The following is an 18,503-nucleotide window of genomic DNA, read 5'->3' on the forward strand; positions in this document are numbered from 1 at the left end:
TCCAGGCCTAAGTTTGTACCTGAGGCAATGGAGGGTAAAGTGACTTGCCCAAGGTCACAAGGAGCGACAGCAGGACTTTTGGGACAATCCTATTTAATGTACCATGTCTGACAAATGTGCATCTCTGAAGAACAGCCAGGGACATGAACAATTTTACCACGAGGTTATTTTCTACAATAACATGTATGGCAGCTGTGTTGTATAGCTTCAGTGTTACAGGAGTGCTGGAACCAGGTAGAGATTGCTTGTTTGTGAGTGACATGTATACATTTTGCATGCACCCCGGATGCATTTTTCCATTCATAAAGATCTGACATAGCATAACAAAGCGCTATAGTGTACATATAGTGTTAGAGTAAAAAGTGGCATGGACTAAGGTTTTGGAAATAGTGGGGCGGATTTTAAAAGGGAAGAGAGTTAGGCAACCCAACAGAGAGGTTCCAATAAAAGCAAATGTAGTCCTTGTGCCTATAAGTAAAGAATCACCTGAGCTAAAGAATTCCAAAATATCCCTATCACCTGAAAAGCAGGTTGTTAATACAAACAAAAAACACACTTTGAAATGTCTGTATGCCAATGTCAGAAGTCTAAGAAGTAAGATTGGAGAGTTAGAGTGTATAACAGTAAATGATGAGATAGACATAATTGGCATCTCAGAGATCTGGTAGAAGAAGGATAACCAATTGAACAGTACTATATCAGGGTACAATAACAGGGAGGATCAACTTGGTGTGGGTGTGGCACTTTATATCCGGAAGGGTATAGTGTCCAACAGAATAAAGATCATACAAGAGACTAAAGGCTCAGTAGAATCTATGGCTAGAGGTTCCATGTGTATTGGGTAAGAGTATAGTAATAGGAATATACTACCATCCATCTAGCCAAACTGGACAGACAGATGATGAAATGCTAAGAGAAATCAGGGAAGCTAACCAATTTGGCAGTGCAGTAATAATGGGAGACTTCAATTACCCTAATATTGACTGGGTAAATGTAACATCAGGATATGCTAGAGACCTAAAGTTCCTAGATGGAATAAACAACTTCTTCATGGAGCAATTGGTTCAGGAACTAATGAGAGAGGGAGGTATTTTAGATTTAATTCTAAGTGGACTGGAGAAAAAACCCATCACAATCTAATAGAGACACTTACAAGTCTCTCATGCACCGCTACCGGACAGTCATTACACAAACTAAAAGGGATTTCTACGCCCAGAAAATTCACCACTTCATCTTCGATCCCAAAGCTCTCTTCTCCCTCGTCCCGTCGCTCACTAAATCCTCCCCCCCATCCATCCCGGACGATCAATCCGCCAAAAAAGCTGCTGAACTAGCAACTTACTTTAAGAAAAAAATCACAGACCTTGTAACACCGTTAAATGCCAACAAGGGCTCACATGTGACCCCTCTATATTCAGTACATATCCAACAGAACACAACTCTGACCAAATTTGATCTTATCTCCTCCCTAGAGATTGAAACAGTCCTAAAAAAACTTAAACCCTCCTCACACCCCAATGATGCGATCCCTTCCAATTTACTCAGAGCCATCCCTAAAACAGTGGCCAAACCCATCGCAGACATTATCAATTGTTCTCTAACTCAAGGCTCTGTTCCAGACCCGCTGAAACTCGCAATCCTCAAACCACTCCTGAAAAAACCTAACCTTTCTCCAGATGACCCAGCCAACTTCCGTCCTATTGCAAATCTCCCCTTCATCACTAAAATCCTGGAAAAAATAGTAAACAGACAACTGACGGAATACCTTGACGACAACAAAATTCTAGCATCATCTCAATTTGGTTTTCGCAAAGAACGGAGCACTGAAACTCTCTTAATCCCCTTAACTGACACAATACTCATGAATCTAGAAAAAAAAAACAACCCTGCTTACTCATACTCCTCGATCTATCAGCCGCATTCGACACGGTGAAACACTCCCTTCTCCTGGAATGTCTAGCCAACATCGGAATCAAAGACACCGCACTAAACTGGTTTAAGTCATTTCTACAAAACAGATTTTACAAAGTCAGAATCAACAACAATGAATCACACCCTGTCGACTCCTCTATGGGAGTCCCTCAAGGCTCCTCATTATCCCCTACTCTGTTCAACATTTATTTGTTACCGTTATGCCAGCTTCTATCCAAACTCAACCTTAAATATTTACGCAGACGACGTTCAAATTTTTATACCAATTGAAGAATCCCTTCAAAAAACACTAGAATTCTGGAACTCCTGCCTATCTTCCATAAACAAATTGCTCTCAAGCCTTAATCTAATTCTCAATTCCAATAAAACAGAAATACTCCTTATCTCTCAAGACGGTAACTACGCCAGGCCAAACGCAAACCAAATAAATCAACCATCCTTGTCTGCCCAAGTGAGAAACCTAGGAGTCATCATGGATGATCAACTAAACCTAAAGAGATTCGTCAATAACACTGCTAAGGAGGGCTTTTTTAAATTACAAGTCCTTAAACGTCTCAGACCACTACTGCACTTCCAAGACTACCGATCAGTACTCCAAGCAATCATTTTCGCTAAAATCGATTACTGCAATTCGTTGCTAATCGGCATTCCAACTATCACCCTCAAACCCCTTCAAATGCTGCAGAACGCCGCAGCCAGGATACTGACTAAGACTAACAGGAGAGATCATATCACCCCCATTTTGAGGGACCTACATTGGCTCCCAATAAAGTACAGAATCTTATTCAAAACACTATCTATCATTCACAAAAGCCTTCACAAGGGCATTCCTCTTGAACTCAACTCTCCACTTCAATTTCATCTTCCAACTAGACCAACAAGAACAGCTTACAAAAACACTCTCAGAACAACACACGTCAAAACTTCACTAAGCAAACGGGCACTGTCTTCTGCAGGACCATCAATTTGGAACTCCCTACCTTCTTTGCTCCGGTCAGAACATTGCCCAATCAACTTCAAAAAGAGACTAAAAACCTGGCTATTCGAACAAGTGTACCTATCAGGACAATAAAATACATCAACACCCACTCACTAGCAAATATTCTACCTAAAAACCCTCAAACCAAGCTTAAAATATAAAACATTACTATAAGATAATTTTCAGTTTTTTCTCCATCCTCCCTTATGCACTAAGTTATTATACCCATGTTAATCTACCCTAAGTTATTATACCCATGTTAATTTACCCATGTACTAAGTTATTTTACCCATGTATTCTGTTTTCCAATTTTAATACCCTGTTTTATGTAACTTGCATTCCTTCATGCTTGTCGTTTTCAGTTACAATGTAAACCGAGATGATATGCAAATTCTGCATGAATCCCGGTATATAAAAATGTTAAATAAATAAATAAATAAATTTGATGAGAAAGGTAACGGTGGTGGGACCACTTGGCAATAGTGATGATAACATGATCAAATTTGAACTAATGAATGGAAGGGGGCAATTTGTAAATCTGTAGCTCTAATACTACATTTTCAAAAGGGAAACTTTGATAAAATGAGGAAAATAGAAAAAAACTGAAAGGTGCAGTTGCAAAGGTTAAAAGTGTACCACAGGCGTGGACATTGTTTAAAAATACAATCTTAGAAGCACAGTTTAGATGTATCCCACACATTAAAAAAGGTGGAAAGAAGGCAAAACGATTACTGGCATGGTTAAAAGGTAAGGTGAAAGAGGCTATTTTAGCCAAAAAACATCCTTCAAAAATTGGAAGAAGGATCCATCTGAAGAAAATAGGAAAAATCATAAGGATTGTCAAGTTAATTGTAAAACATTGATAAGATAGGCTAAGAGAAAATTTGAAATGAAGTTGGCCATAGAGGCAAAAACTCATAATAAAAAGTTTGAAAAATATATCTGAAGCAAGAAACCTGTGAGGGAGTTGGTTGGACCTTTAAATGACCAAGGGGTTAAAGGGGCTTCAGTGTTTACTAATGAGTATGTTGGGGAGATATCGATTCCAGAGATGGTTTTCAAGGGTGATGACTCCGATGAAGTGAACCAAATCACTGTGAACTTGGAAGATGTAGTAGACCAGATTGACAAACTAAAGAGCAGCAAATCACCTGGTCTGGATGGTATGCATTCCAGGGTTCTGAAGAAACTAAAAAATGAAATTTCAGATCTTTTAGTTAAAAATTGTAACCTATCATTATTTATCTATATATTTTTTTCCTATACCGATGTTCGTGGTAGCTTCACACTGGTGTCCAATACAACATAGCAAATTCATAGAATAAAATGTATACATGATACATATCATAAAATAACTGGCTAAACTCAAGTTCATGTTAAATAAAATAATAATAAACTAAAAACAATAAAAAAATTATTTTAAATAAAATATTAAAACACAATTTGATGGAACATAATAAAGTAAGAGCCTGTAACCTTCATTAAAACATCAAGTAAAAGCCTGTAAAAATAACCAGGTTTTTAAGTTCTTTTTAAAAGACTGCATATTCTCTTCTAACTGTAATTCAGGTGGTAATTCATTCCATAAACCAGGACCTGCAAAAGATAGTGTTTACTGAAAAGGATGTTGGGGAGGTACCCGTACGGAGAAGGTTTTCATGGGTAATGATTCAAATGGACTGAACCAAATCATGGTGAACCTAGAAGATGTGGTAGGCCGGATTGACAAACTGAAGAGTAGTAAATCACCTGGACCGGATGGTATACACCGCAGGGTTCTGAAGGAACTCAAAAATGAAATTTCAGACCTATTAGTAAAAAGTTGTAACCTATCACTAAAGTCATCCATTGTACCTGAAGACTGGAGGGATAGCTAATGTAACCCCAATATTTAAAAAGGGCTCCAGGGGCGATCCAGGAAACTACAGACTGGTAAGCCTGACTTCAGTGCCAGGAAAAATAGTGGAACTTGTTCTAAATATCAAAATCACAGAACATATAGAAAGACATGGTTTAATGGAACAAAGTCAGCATGGCTTTACCCAAGGCAAGTCTTGCCTCACAAATCTGCTTCACTTTTATGACAGAGTTAATAAACATGTGGATAAAGGTGAACCGATAGATGTAGTGGATTTTCAGAAGGCGTTTGACAAAGTTCCTCATGAGAGGCTTCTAGGAAAAGTAAAAAGTCATGGGATAGGTGGCGATGTATATTTATATGTATACTTCGGTATATAAAAATGTTAAATAAATAAATAAATGTCCTTTTGTGGATTACAAACTGGCTAAAAGATTAGAAACAGAGAGTAGGATTAAATGGACAATTTTCTCAGTGGAAGGGAGTGGGCAGTGGAGTGCCTCAGGGATCTGTATTTGGGACCCTTACTTTTCAATATATTTATAAATAATCTGGAAAGAAATACGAATGAGGTAATCAAATTTGTAGATGATAGAAAATTGTTCAGAGTAGTTAAATCACAAGCAGATTGTGATAAATAGCAGGAAGACCTTGTGAGAATGGAAAATTGGGCATTGAAATGGCAGATGAAATTTAATGTGGATAATTGCAAGGTGATGAATATAGGGAAAAATAACCCATGCTATAGTTACACAATGTTAGGTTCCATATTAGGTGCTACCACCTAAGAAAGAGAACTAGGTGTCATAGTGGATAGCACATTGAAATAGTTGGTTCAGTGTGCTGCAGCAGTCAAAAATGCAAACAGAATGTTGGGAATTATTAGAAATGTCAATATGCCTCTGTATCGCTCCATAGTGAGACCGCACCTTGTATACTGTGTACAATTCTGGTGCCGCATCTCAAAAAAGATATAGCTGCGATGGAGAAGGGTGACCAAAATGATAAGGGGAATGGAACAGCTCCCCTATGAGGAAAGACTAAAGAGGTTAGGACTTTTCAGCTTGGAGAAGAGACGGCTGAGGGGGGATATGATAGAGGTGTTTAAAATCATGAGAGGTCTAAAATAGGTAGATGTGAATCGGTTATTTACTCTTTCAGATAATAAAGACTAGGGGGCACTCCATGAAGTTAGCATGTGGCACATTTAAAACTAATCGGAAAAAGTTATTTTTCACTCAACGCACAATTAAACTCTGGAATTTGTTGCCAGAGGATGTGATTAGTACAGTTAGGGGTAGATTTTATAAACTTACGCGCACACGTACTTTTGTTCGCAAACCAGGCGCGAACAAAAGTACGCCGGATTTTATAAGATACGCGTGTAGCCGCGTGTATCTTATAAAATCCGGGGTCGGCGCGCGCAAGGGGGTGCACATTTGTGCAACTTGCACGCGCCGAGCCCAGCACGCGCTGCCCGCACACGCTGCCCGAAATCGGAGCGGCCTCGGAGGGAACTTTCATTCCAGCCCCCCGCACCTTCCCCTCCCTTCCCCTACCTAATCCACCCCCCCGGCCCTATCTAGACCCCCTCCCTACCTTTATCCTAAAAGTTACTACTGCCTCTGGGCAGTAGTAACTTATGCGCGCCGGCGCAGCAGGCCCCGACACAGGCCGCTGTGTTGGGGCACTCGGCCACGCCCCCAGACCGCCCACACACCCCCGAACATGCCCCTGATGCAAAACTATGCCCCCCCCCGGCCACACCCCTGATCGCCCCTTTTTGCAAGCCCCGGGACTTACGTGCACCGCCGAGCCTATGCAAAATAGGCTCGGCGCGCGCAGGGAGGGGTTTGGGGTAGGTTTTCGGGGGGTACGTGCGTATCCCTTTGAAAATCTACCCCTTAGTGTAGCTGTGTTTAAAAAAGGATTGGAGAAGTTCTTGGAGGAGAAGTCCATTACCTGCTATTAATTAAGTTGACTTAGAAAATAGCCACTGCTATTAATTGCAACAGTAACATGGAATATGCTTAGTTTTTGGGTACTTGCCAGGTTCTTATGGCCTGGATTGGCCACTGTTGGAAACAGGATGCTGGGCTTCATGGACCCTTGGTCTGACCCAGTATGGCATGTTCTTATGTTCTTAAGTTCAGATGTGCAATACTGGGTGATGGGATTGTTAATAGTCCTTTTCCTGTGGAACGTAAATTACGCTGAGGAGTGAGTAGGCGTAAAGCAGCATTAAACCATTCAATTTTGTCATTAAAAATTGACTTGTGAATGAGGACTAAAACCTTATATTTTATCCTAAAAGAGATGGGTAACCAATGCAAATCTTTTAAAATTGGAGTTATGTGATCATATTTTCTAGTATTTGTTAATAGTTCTGCGGCTGCGTTCTGAAGTAACTGTAATGGACGAATAGTCTAATTTAGATAAAATCAAGGCCTGTAAAACTATTCTAAAAACATTAGTGTGAAGTAATGGTTTCAATTTTTAAAAAATGTGTAGCTTAAAAAATCCTTCTTTTAAAAGAGTACTGATATTTTTCCAACTTACTTCACTGTCTATAATAACTCTAAGATCTCTTACCTGATGTACAATATTATATCTGGGCTTAATGGATTCAATTTCACAGCAGATACTATCATTTAATTTATTTCAAATTAGTAGGATCTCTGTTTTAGAATTATTTAATGATAAACTCATGTGAGATAGAAGCTGCAGTATGGTTCCTAAATAAATTTCCCAAAGTTTAAGGGTATTCTCAATGGAGTCAGTGATGGGAAGCAAGATTTGGACATTGTCCACATATATATAAAGTATTATTCCCAATCCAGCCAGAAGTTTGCACAAAGGCAACATATAAATGTTGAAGAGTATGGCTGATAATGACAATCCCCGAGGAACTCCATTAATTAACTGAAATTGATCTGATTCGCAAGTTCCGATTTTAACCTTAAAGGAATGATTACTTAAATAAGATTTGAACCATTGAAGAGTAAAATTAGAAAGCCCTATTTCAAGAAGTCGAGTAACCAGGATTTTATGATTTATTGTGTCAACGGCCGCCGAAATATCCAACATTATAAGCAAATATGACTGTCTGTTGCCAATCCTCTTAAAATGGTATCGGACAATGAAACAAGAAGAGTCTCTGTATTAAAGAATTTGGGAAATCCAAACTGGGCAGGAAATAGAATATTATTAGAGTCTAAGTATTCAGTTAGTTGGTGATTGACTGCTTTTTCAATTAGTTTGGATATAAATGAAAGATTTGAAAACTGGTCTGAAATTATTAGGATCAGTATTATCTAGATTAGGATTTTTTCAAAATAGTTTGAAATGTGCCATTGTAAAACCTATCAGGGAAGAATCCTTGATTTAAGGATGTATTTATGATATCAGCCAGGGGTTTGGCAATGATATCAGGAATGAGCTTTAAGGTTTTGGTGGGGATGGCGTCAAGCAGATGAGAGGCAGGATTTATTTTTTATATTAAAGTTGCAATTTCAGATAATGAAACGTTATCAAAATTTGACCAACATAATTCAGGATTAGTTGGTAAGGTAAAGTGAGGGCATGATTTGAGGAAGCTTATTAATTAAGTTGGAAATCTTATTTTTAAAGAAAGAAGCAAATTCATTACATTTTTGTCATACATTTTCTTGAGGAAGAGACAGTGTCTTGGGTTTAATGAGGTCTGAGACATAGGCAAAAAGGACTTTGGGCTTATATTGATAGTTATGTATTTTTATTAGAATAAAAATCTTGCTTGGCAGTATTAATGAGGATCTGTATTTGCTGAGGGTGGCTCGATAATTTCCAAGAGTAATGTGGTTTGGATTTTTTCGCCATTTATTTTCTAGGCGTCTTAAAGATAATTTAAAATCATCCATTACACCTGAAGACTGGAGGGTGGCCAATGTAACCCAATATTTAAAAAGGGCTCCAGGGGCGATCCAAGAAACTATAGACCAGTGAGCCTGACTTAAGTGCTGGGAAAAATAGTGGAAACTATTCTAAAGATCAAAATCACAGAGCACATAGAATGACATGGTTTAATGGAACACAGCATGGATTTACCCAAGAGAAGTCTTGCCTCATAAATCTGCTTCATTTTTTTTGAAGGCCTTAATAAACATGTGGTTAAAGGGGAACTAGTAGATGTAGTATATTTGGATTTTCAGAAGGTGTTTGACAAAATCCCTCATGAAAGGCTTCTAAGAAAATTAAAAAGTCATGGGATAGGAGGCAATGTCCTTTCATGGATTACCAACTGGTTACAAGACAGGAAACCAAGAGTAGGATTAAATGGTTAATTTTCTCAGTGGAAAAGTGTAAATAATGGAGTGCCTCAGGGCTCTGTACTTGGACCGGTGCTTTTTAATATATTTATAAATGATCTGGAAAAGAATATGACGAGTGAGGTAATCAAATTTGCAGATGATACAAAATTATTCAAAGTAGTTAAATCACAAGCGGATTATGATAAATTGCAGGCGGACCTTGTGAGACTGGAAAATTGGGCATCCAAATGGCAGATGAAATTTAATGTGAACAAATGCAAGGTGATGCATATAGGGAAAAATAACCCATGCTGTAGTTACATGATGTTAGGTTCCATATTAGGAGTTGCCACACAGGAAAAAGATCTAGGCATCATAGTATATAATACATAGAAATCGTCGGCTCAGTGTGCTGCAGCAGTCAAAAAAGCAAACAGAATGTTAGGAATTATTAGGAAGGGAATGGTGACTAAAATGAAAAATGTCATAATGCCTCTGTATCACTCCATGGTGAGACCGGACGTTAGGTACTGTGTATAATTCTGGTCACCGCATCTCAAAAAATATATAGTTGCATTGGAGAAGGTACAGAGGAGGGCAACCAAAATGATAAAGGGGATGGAACAGCTCCCCTATGAGGAAAGGCTAAAGAGGTTAGGACTTTTCAGCTAGGACAAGAGAAAGCTGAGGGGGGATATGATAGAGGTCTTTAAAATCATGAGAGGTATAGAATGGGTAGATGTGAATTGGTTCTTTATTCTTTCGGATAACAGAAGGACTAGGGGGCACTCCATGAAGTTAGCAAGTAGCACATTTAAAACTAATCGAAGAAAATTCTTTTTCACTCAACACAAAATTAAGCAATTAGTGCAGTTAGTGTAGCTGGGTTTAAAAAAGGTTTGGATAAGATCTTGGAGGGGAAGTCCATTAAGTGCTATTAATCAAGTTGACAGGGGTAGATTTTCAAATAGCGCGATTTGGCATACTTTTGTTGGCGCATCAGGTGCAAACAAAAGTACGCTGGATTTTAGTAGATACACGCGTAGCCACGCGTATCCGCTAAAATCCGGGATCGGCGTGCGCAAGGCTATCGATTCCGTATAGCCGGCGCGTGCCGAGCCGCGCAGCCTACCTCCGTTCCCTCCGAGGCCGCTCCGAAATCGGAGCGGCCTCGGAGGGAACTTTCTTTTGCCCTCCCCTCACCTTCCCCTCCTTTACCCTACCTAACCCACCCGCCCGGCCCTGTCTAAACCCCCCCCTTACCTTTGTCGGGGGATTTACGCCTCCCAGAGGGAGACGTAAATCCCCGCGCGCCAGCGGGCCGCTAGCGCGCCGGGACGCGACCTGGGGGCGGGTCCGGAGGGCGCGGCCATGCCCCCGGACTGCCCCGGGCCATAACCACGCTCCCGGGCCCGCCCCCGAAACGCTACGTCCTGCCCCGAAAACGCCGCGCGGATCGGGCCCGCCCCCGACACGCCCCCCTCGAAAAACCCCGGGACTTACGCGAGTCCCGGGGTCTGCGCGCGCCGGTGCGCCTATTGAACATAGGCGCACCGGCGAGCAGGGCTCTGAAAATCCGCCCCTTAGGGAATAGCCACTGCTATTACTGGCATCAGTAGCGTGGGAAATACTTAGTGTTTGGGTACTTGCCAGATACTTATAGCCTGGTTTGGCCTCTGTTGGAAACAGGATGCTGGGCTTGATGGACCCTTGGTCTGACCCAGTATAGCAATTTCTTATGTTCTTATGATCCCTCCTCCTTCACTCGCTAGAACAGGAGAAGCATGCACACAGGCTATTCCTGAACCAAAGGAAAGAGCGGCCAAACAGGTTGCCTGTCCATCTCCCACCAGGCTGCAGAAGAGAGCAATTAAGTTGGTCAATTTTTCTCATTAGCTCCTTCCGGAGGAAAGGAACACAGGGTGAATAATCTGCTTGGGTCCCCCACAGGACTGAGAGTAGCCACCCTTAGGATTGGACAAAGCTGAGCACTGCTTCACCCTACTCCGCCATCAGGAGAGCACTGCTCACCCCCCCCCCCCCCCCACGGCAAGGAAGTCTTGCTGCTTATGTTTATTCAGAGCCCCTCCCCCAATCATCCTCAAAGAGAGCAGACTTATAAAAAGGAGAACAGTGGCCTCTACTGATTTCCCCCTCTCCCAAGGATGCTGGAGCTGGGTCAGGGAGTCTAGAAGCAGAAAGGAAAATACAACTGGTTTCTATTTCTTTATTCTAGTTGGGACTTCTGGGAGGGGAGGGAAACTGGTGACCACCAGGGGTTTGGGGGATCTCTGGATCCATTGCAGGGATTGTATTGCATGGGGATAGAGTTAAGCTTGCCAGCTCACCTTTTCTCAGAGGCATTCCAATGACAGTCTGAAGAAATTTCACCATCTTGTATTATTTTACATTTTCTTGTATTTGTTTTTAGTCATTTTATTGTTAATTTTATTTTTGTGCATGTTTTCTTTTTCCCCACCCCAGATTGAATTAAAGAGGGAGGTAAGAAAGGCCAATAAATAAATGGAGTTCTAGTTCTAATTGCCCTATTGCCCTAAGAGCTTATTTAGGTGACTGCCTGTGTGTGTGTGTATGTATGTATGTATGCCTGTGTGTGTGTGTATGTATGTATGTATGTATGCCTGTGTGCGTGTGGGTGAGTGTGTGACTGCCTGCTTGGGTAGATGTGTATATTGGGGGACATATGTATATTGGTATGTGTATATTGGGGGACATCTACCCTGCCTGGGTAGATGTCCCCCAATATAAGCTCAAAAATCATTTCTCCAGCTACTCTTTTCTCCTTAACCCCCCCCCCCCCCGCCCCCATCATCCCTTCCTCTATGCCAACATCCCTCTCTTTCATTTTGCCATTCTCCCATTTCGTTACTGTACATAATTCCATTGGTTAGTCACTTCCTGTTACTATATTTGTTTACTGTACAAAGCATGTTGCTATATTATTCCCCTTATGTGTTACTTGTAAAGCCTGTTGCTGCATTATTATTACATGTAAACAGAGGTGATGTTCCGAACATGTCGCAGTATATAAAAATACGAAAATAGATAAATAAATGTGTGACTGCTTGTGTGTGTTGGAGGGGGGTGAGAGCCTTTCTGTGTAGGTGAGAGGCTGTGTTGGTGTGGGAGACCTTGTGTGTGTTGGTGGGAGGGTGAGAGCATGTGTGTGTCTGTGGGAGGAGGGGTGGAGAGCCTGTGTGTGGATGTGTATGTGTAACTGCTTGGGTGTGGGTGGGTAAACGAATGGTGCCTTCCTGGGGCTTCCTAGGATTTGTCTGTTTGAGAATGAGTGTGTGTGTGTGTGTGTGTGAAAATGAATTAATGCCTGCCTGGGGGTCTCTGTGTATGTGTGAAAATGAATGTGTGCATGCCTGGGGGGTGGGGGGAGCAGTGTGAGAATGAATGGGAGCTTGCCTGGGGGGGTGTGTGTGTGTGTATGTGAGGGTGCCAGTGAAAGTGAGAGCGTGTGTGTGTATGAGAATCCAGGGGAGTAAGAGCTTGTGTGTGGGGGGTGGGGGGGAGAGAGGGACTTATAGCCTGAGAGTGTGGCAGTATCTGTGAGAGAGAGGTTGTGGGTGTGTATAAGAGTATGTATGTATGTGTGTGTATGTGACAGTGTATGTGTGAGAGAAAGAGGATAAAGTTTGTTCACCCTCCCCGCCCAATCCACAACAATTTTAGGGCGACAGGAAATAAAAAGGTATCAGGTATGGAGAGTGGGGAATTTTTTAAATTCTTATTAGATTTAACTGATGAATTTTATTTGATCTATCTTGTTTTGAAATATTTTGTTTTGTTTTTTTTTTTAGAACATTTTAAAAAAATGTTGATGTTCTGTTCATCAGCCATTTTGAAATATTTATTCTTTCTTTTAGTATAATTTTACTATTATGATAATTGTTGTATTTCTTGATTTTATTATTGTTTTATGAGAAATGATGGCGTTTCTATTTTTCCATTGTTGCACTGCATACAGGTCTGGTTTCATGCAGTTTCCAGTTCAGTTTTTGTCTGTACATTTGTTTATATTTTATTCTATATTTGGTGTCGATCTGTCTATGTTCTACATGTGTGACCGAAGTGATGTATTCTACTTGCATGTAGTTTCTGTGTAGGGATACAGCAGCCTGGCTTATTTTGTTTTCCTAATAGGAGGTGTATTGGTGTTTTAGAACCTGATGTCTGTTATGGTCTGCGGGTATGAGGGCCCTGGGCTGAGGTGAGAGATGGTACCGCCCACAGGGAGGAGCCCCGTGAGCCTCACCGTCGGGAGGCGAGATCTCTGCTTCTGGGTGTGATGGACAGCAGGAACTGGAGAGAGAGAGAGAGAGACTGCCCGCAGAGCGGGGAGTGCAGTAGAAAGTCACACAGACACCATGGTGCCACTGAGTTTGTAAAATGGGGTATACCCAAAGGAGGATTCCTCTGTAGAGAAGGTCTGGCAATGATCAGCAATGATCCGCAAAGCAGGGAACACCGGCAAGGGTCCTCTGTATAGATGATACGGCAATGGTCTGCAGAGCGGGGTACACTGATGAGGGTTCCTCTGTAGAGATGATATGGCAGTGGTTCGCAGGGCAGGGTACACCGATTAGAGCTCTTGTAGAGATGAAATGGTAGTGATCCTCAGAGCGGGGTACTCACAGTAGAGATGGTTCCAGGGATAACCCTGGGGAGCAGGACATGAAGTGATCTTCAGCGCAAGGCCCTCTGAGGAACAGATAACCAAAGAAGAGGAAAGGGCCCCCGAGGAACGTCTCACGCCGAGAAAGCAGGAACTGGAATGGAAGTCTGAAGTGAGCAAAGAGTATTCAGCAACGAGGGAACTCATTGCCAAGTTGTAGGCACGCAGGGCCAGCCGGCTTAAGAGTCCGTGGAGAATGACATCATCCGGGGGGGACACCCCCGAGGTTCCCGCCATGACGTGCTTAAGACTGGCGCGGGAGCGCGCACGCACACCTAAGGAACTCCAAGGGCAAGATGGTGGTCCGCAGCATCCACGCCGTCCAAGGATGCCCAGGAACATGAGCATGCAGGTCGGTGTAAGCTGGCGGAGGCCGCAAGGCTACCCATTGGAGTCAGTGTGGTGAGGAAAGAGGTGAGCAACAGCGCTCACAGCCGTCTTCTACCGATGGGCGTAATAGTACCCCCCTTCTTAGGGCTAATCCCCGAGGGTTTCGGTTTTCTTGGGTGAGAGACATGGAACTGTTTGATTAGATCTTTGTCAAGGATCTTGACTGCAGGGTCCCAGCTGTTCTCTTCTGGCCCAAATCCTTCCCACGAGATCAAGTATTCCCTTCGCTTCCCACGCTTCCTCACGTCCAGGATGTCCTGTACTTGATAGGTAATGTCCTCCTCTGATGCCAGAGGTTGAGGCTCAGGAGGTTTCTTGGAGAACTTGGACAAAGTGAGAGGTTTTAAGAGGGAGATGTGGAAGGCGTTATGAATCTTGAGCGATGTAGGGTAGGTGAAAGCTGTAAGTGACCAGACCCAGTCAGCGAAGTACAACAAAGGGTCCGATGTATCTTGGAGCGAAGCGTGCTGAAGGCAGATTCAAGCGAAGGAAATGGTTGCTGAGCCACACTTTGTCCCCAGGGTTAAACTGTGGAGCTGCCCGATGATGGGCATCGTAGAATTTCTTCGATTTCTGGGCAGCTGGTCCGCGGAGCGGGGTATACTGAAGAGGTTCCTCTGTAGAGCTGATACGGCAGTAGTCCGCAGGGCAGGGTACAGCGATGAGAGCTCTTGTAGAGATGAAATGGTAGTGATCCGCAGAGCGGCACAGTAGAGATGCGATGGTTCCAGGGTAACCCTGGGGAATGGGGCATGAAGCGGTCTTCAAGGCCTCCGAGGAGCGGATAGCCAGAGACAAGGAAAGGGCCCCCGAGGAGTGGGTACCCAGGAACGTCTCACGCCGAGAAAGCAGGAACTGGAACGGAAGTCCGAAGTGAGCAAAGCAGATTCAGCATTGAGGGAACTCGTTGCCAAGTTGTAGGCAGGCAGGTCCATCCGGCTTAAGAGTCCGTGGAGAATGATGTGATCTGGGGGGGATGCCCCCAAGGTTCCCGCCATGATGTGCTTAAGACTGGCCCGGGAGCACGCGCGCGCAAAGAATTCCAAGGGCAAGATGGTGGTTGGCAGCATCCATGCCGTCCCGGGAACATGAGCGTGCAGGTCGGCATAAGCTGGCGGAGGCCGCAAGGCTACCCATAGGAGACAGTGTGGTGAGGAACGAGCTGCGACCGGGCGTAACAATGTCATATTTGTAATGTTGTCTCTTCTTTTTTTTTTTTTTTTTAAATTTACTCTTCATTATAATTTCTTACTTTTGATACAGAAAATTTTTCAATATGCATACCATGTTCCAGATATAAAGCATACAAATTATTATTCCCATAATCTTCTAAGAAATATAAGGTACAATAACATCTGGTCCTATGCATATTAAACAAATCCATAGAGAAATAGGGGAAACTAAGTGTGAATATAGCAGATAATACTAAATAAATACAATTATAACTTTCAAAAAAAGAGACATGCTGACTCCCTATGAGTGAAGCTCCAAACATTCTCACTACCAGCTTCTTTTAGAGGATTCTAGGATCACGATGAAGAATCTAAGTAGGCACGTAATTGCACCGGGTCAGTAAATACGTACTTAGCATCTCCGGAGAACAATATACAGCGACAAGGGAAACGTAACATAAACCTTGCACCTCTTTCTATAATTTCTCCCTTCATTGCTAAAAATCCTTTCCTTTTAATTTGTTATTCTCGCTATATCTGGAAAAATTTGAATAGGCTGACCGTAAAATTTCAATTTTTGAAATCTAAAATAATGCTTCAATATATTATCTCTATCAATTCTAGAAGAAAACTGCACAATCAATGTTGCTCTTGAAGGAATGTCCATTTCAAAGGATTTCTCCAATACTTTTGTTAAATTCAAACTCATTTCTGCTAGATTTTCCTGCTGAATTTGATTTTCTCCAGCAAGAAACCAATGGGTATTTCAGGATATTAACAAGGTAACTTTTTAACAAGTCTTTTGCAGATTGCAATTTAGTTCTAGGAAAATTCAGAAATCTCAAGTTATCCCTCTTAGACTGATTCTCAAAAAATTCCATTTTATTCTCAACCATTTTATCCGATTTTATCAGATTGGTTTGCACTTCTTCAATATTTTTCACTTTCCCTTTCAAAGTATCCGTTCTTTTCTCCACTTTCATCAGTGCTTCCTCCACATTATGAGATTTAGTCATTGCCTCCTGAACAGTTGCTGTTAGCATATTGATAGATTTCTGCATAGCAATTAAAATATTCTTAATCTCTTCTATGGAAGGTACAAGAGTAGAGGTAGCGCTGAATAGTGGTTCAATATTCAATGATTTTCCTACCTCCAAAAGACCTTCTCCACTCCTTTCTTGTTGTTCCGAGCATTGCTGGACATAAGTCCTGTGATTCCTGGAGCCCTGCTTCATAGGGGTTCACCGAAGAGAATTCTCCCTCTCTTCTCTGGAAGCCATTGTTTGCTATAAAAGATTTTCCGAGCAAATCCACATCACAGGACCTACTCACGGGTGAGTCCGGAGTAGCTGGAAATCCCGGGCTCAAAGAAGTTTCCAGAGTCAAGGGGCTCGGCAGCTGCTCCTTGCCTGCCCCAGTGACTAGAGTTTCTGGGTTAGTTGTCAGCATCCTCGCGAAGACTGTATCAATCATCGGCTGTCGCATTTCTTGCACAGGAGTAGAGGAACTATCATGCACCCGAGCTTTCCTCTTTGTATGAGGCATAACTCTGAAGAAGCAGAGGCAAAGGCAATAATTCAAAAGGTAAGATCAAAGGAAATCTAAAGAAACAGCCGAGAGACTCAGTCCGCGCGTCCTCACAGGTCAGTGGCCATCTTAGTCTCCTCGTAATGTTGTCTTTTCATAGGTAGGGTTGTTACTGCTTGAGTGCTGGCATTTAGTGCTGTTTTGGTGTGGGATGTTTATTTATTTATTTAAAATATTTCTAGGCCGCTTACAGCAAACATATTGTACTATGCAGATTACAATGTAAACATGAAATACATCATAATAGGTTTACTATATTATCAAGCCCACATCAAATGTATTTCACAATAGGCCTAATAACAAATGTCTTTTTTGCAGAATTTTCTGGTTGGTTGGCAACAAATCAGTGCATGTACAAATAATATATATGTTGGAAGACTTGGAAGACTCATAGTTTCCTTGGAAGACTATGAGTATCTTTTTTCATATACAATCTCTTATTATAAATGCAGTTTTTAATTGTGTGCTGAGGTCTAGTGTGTGAAGTTTGCTTAGTGCATCTGATATCCTTGCACCGACCTGGAGAGAGTGTGCCACACACCAACCCCCCCCCCCCCCTCCTCTATTCACCCATTTCCCACTTTTCTAGGGGGCAAATGATGCAGAAATGTAGGAGGCAGGTTGTAGTGTTCCTGGGAGTGTAGCAGGATTGCCAGCTTCCAAGAAATATCATCAGTGATGCACTGCCTGCCATTTCTTTGGGAATTCTGACCCTTCATTTCTCCCTTTTGTAGCATTTCCAATCACCGGAAGGACCAGACTCCAAGGGGACTCTCTTCCCCCCATGATCCTCTCAATGATTTGACCTGTGCCTTGCCTTTAGGGTGGGGGTGGGTGGGCGCCATCTCATCCCTCGCTTCAGGCAGCAGATTGCCTTGAGCCGCCCCTGATTGCTATGTCAACACTTCCATGGTTTCTTCTGTTTCCAGTTATCATCGTCAAGTGAAAAGAAGACAACTGACCCCATCAGATCCATCCAGTTGGTACAAACTTATGCATATACTGAATTTCCAACCTCAGAGTCTATGAACTAAAAATCTCTCCTCCATAAGTAAAGCAAATGGCCAACAAAATCAGCAAAGGACTAGTAAAGCCTCAACAAAAAGTGTCTTTACTTGCTGACAGCTAACAAAACGAGGACTGAAGGAGCTCTCCTGTCATGAAGAGTCTGTTTGTCTGACTGAATTTGGACTTATTGTAAGGCGTCTAAGAGTATGTTTAAGTGTAATGATGGTGTGTGGAAACATACCATAAGTTACAGCTAGGAATTAAGATTAATGTATCTAAGGAAGTTTATTTTCACTCCAATGGTCCACATTGATCATTTAATCCAGAACATTGAGTTGGTGGTAAATTTTAGGCACTGCCTTCAGCTATCCCTTTCTTTTTTTTTGTAATTAACATTTGGTACATGTATTGTTCAGTCAACAACTGTTGTCAGATGCTTAGAAATATTATAAGAATCTGTCTCTGTTTCAAGGCTTGTATTTTTTATAGATGAATTCTTTGAATTCTTTGTTTTATTGCTTATGAAACACTGCCAGATTACATTGTTTCACATGATGCAGAAACTCTTGTTAATTTTTTGGCA

The sequence above is a fragment of the Rhinatrema bivittatum genome, chromosome 1, assembly GCF_901001135.1.
Source record: "Rhinatrema bivittatum chromosome 1, aRhiBiv1.1, whole genome shotgun sequence".
In the NCBI taxonomy this organism is placed as follows: Eukaryota; Metazoa; Chordata; class Amphibia; order Gymnophiona; family Rhinatrematidae; genus Rhinatrema; species Rhinatrema bivittatum.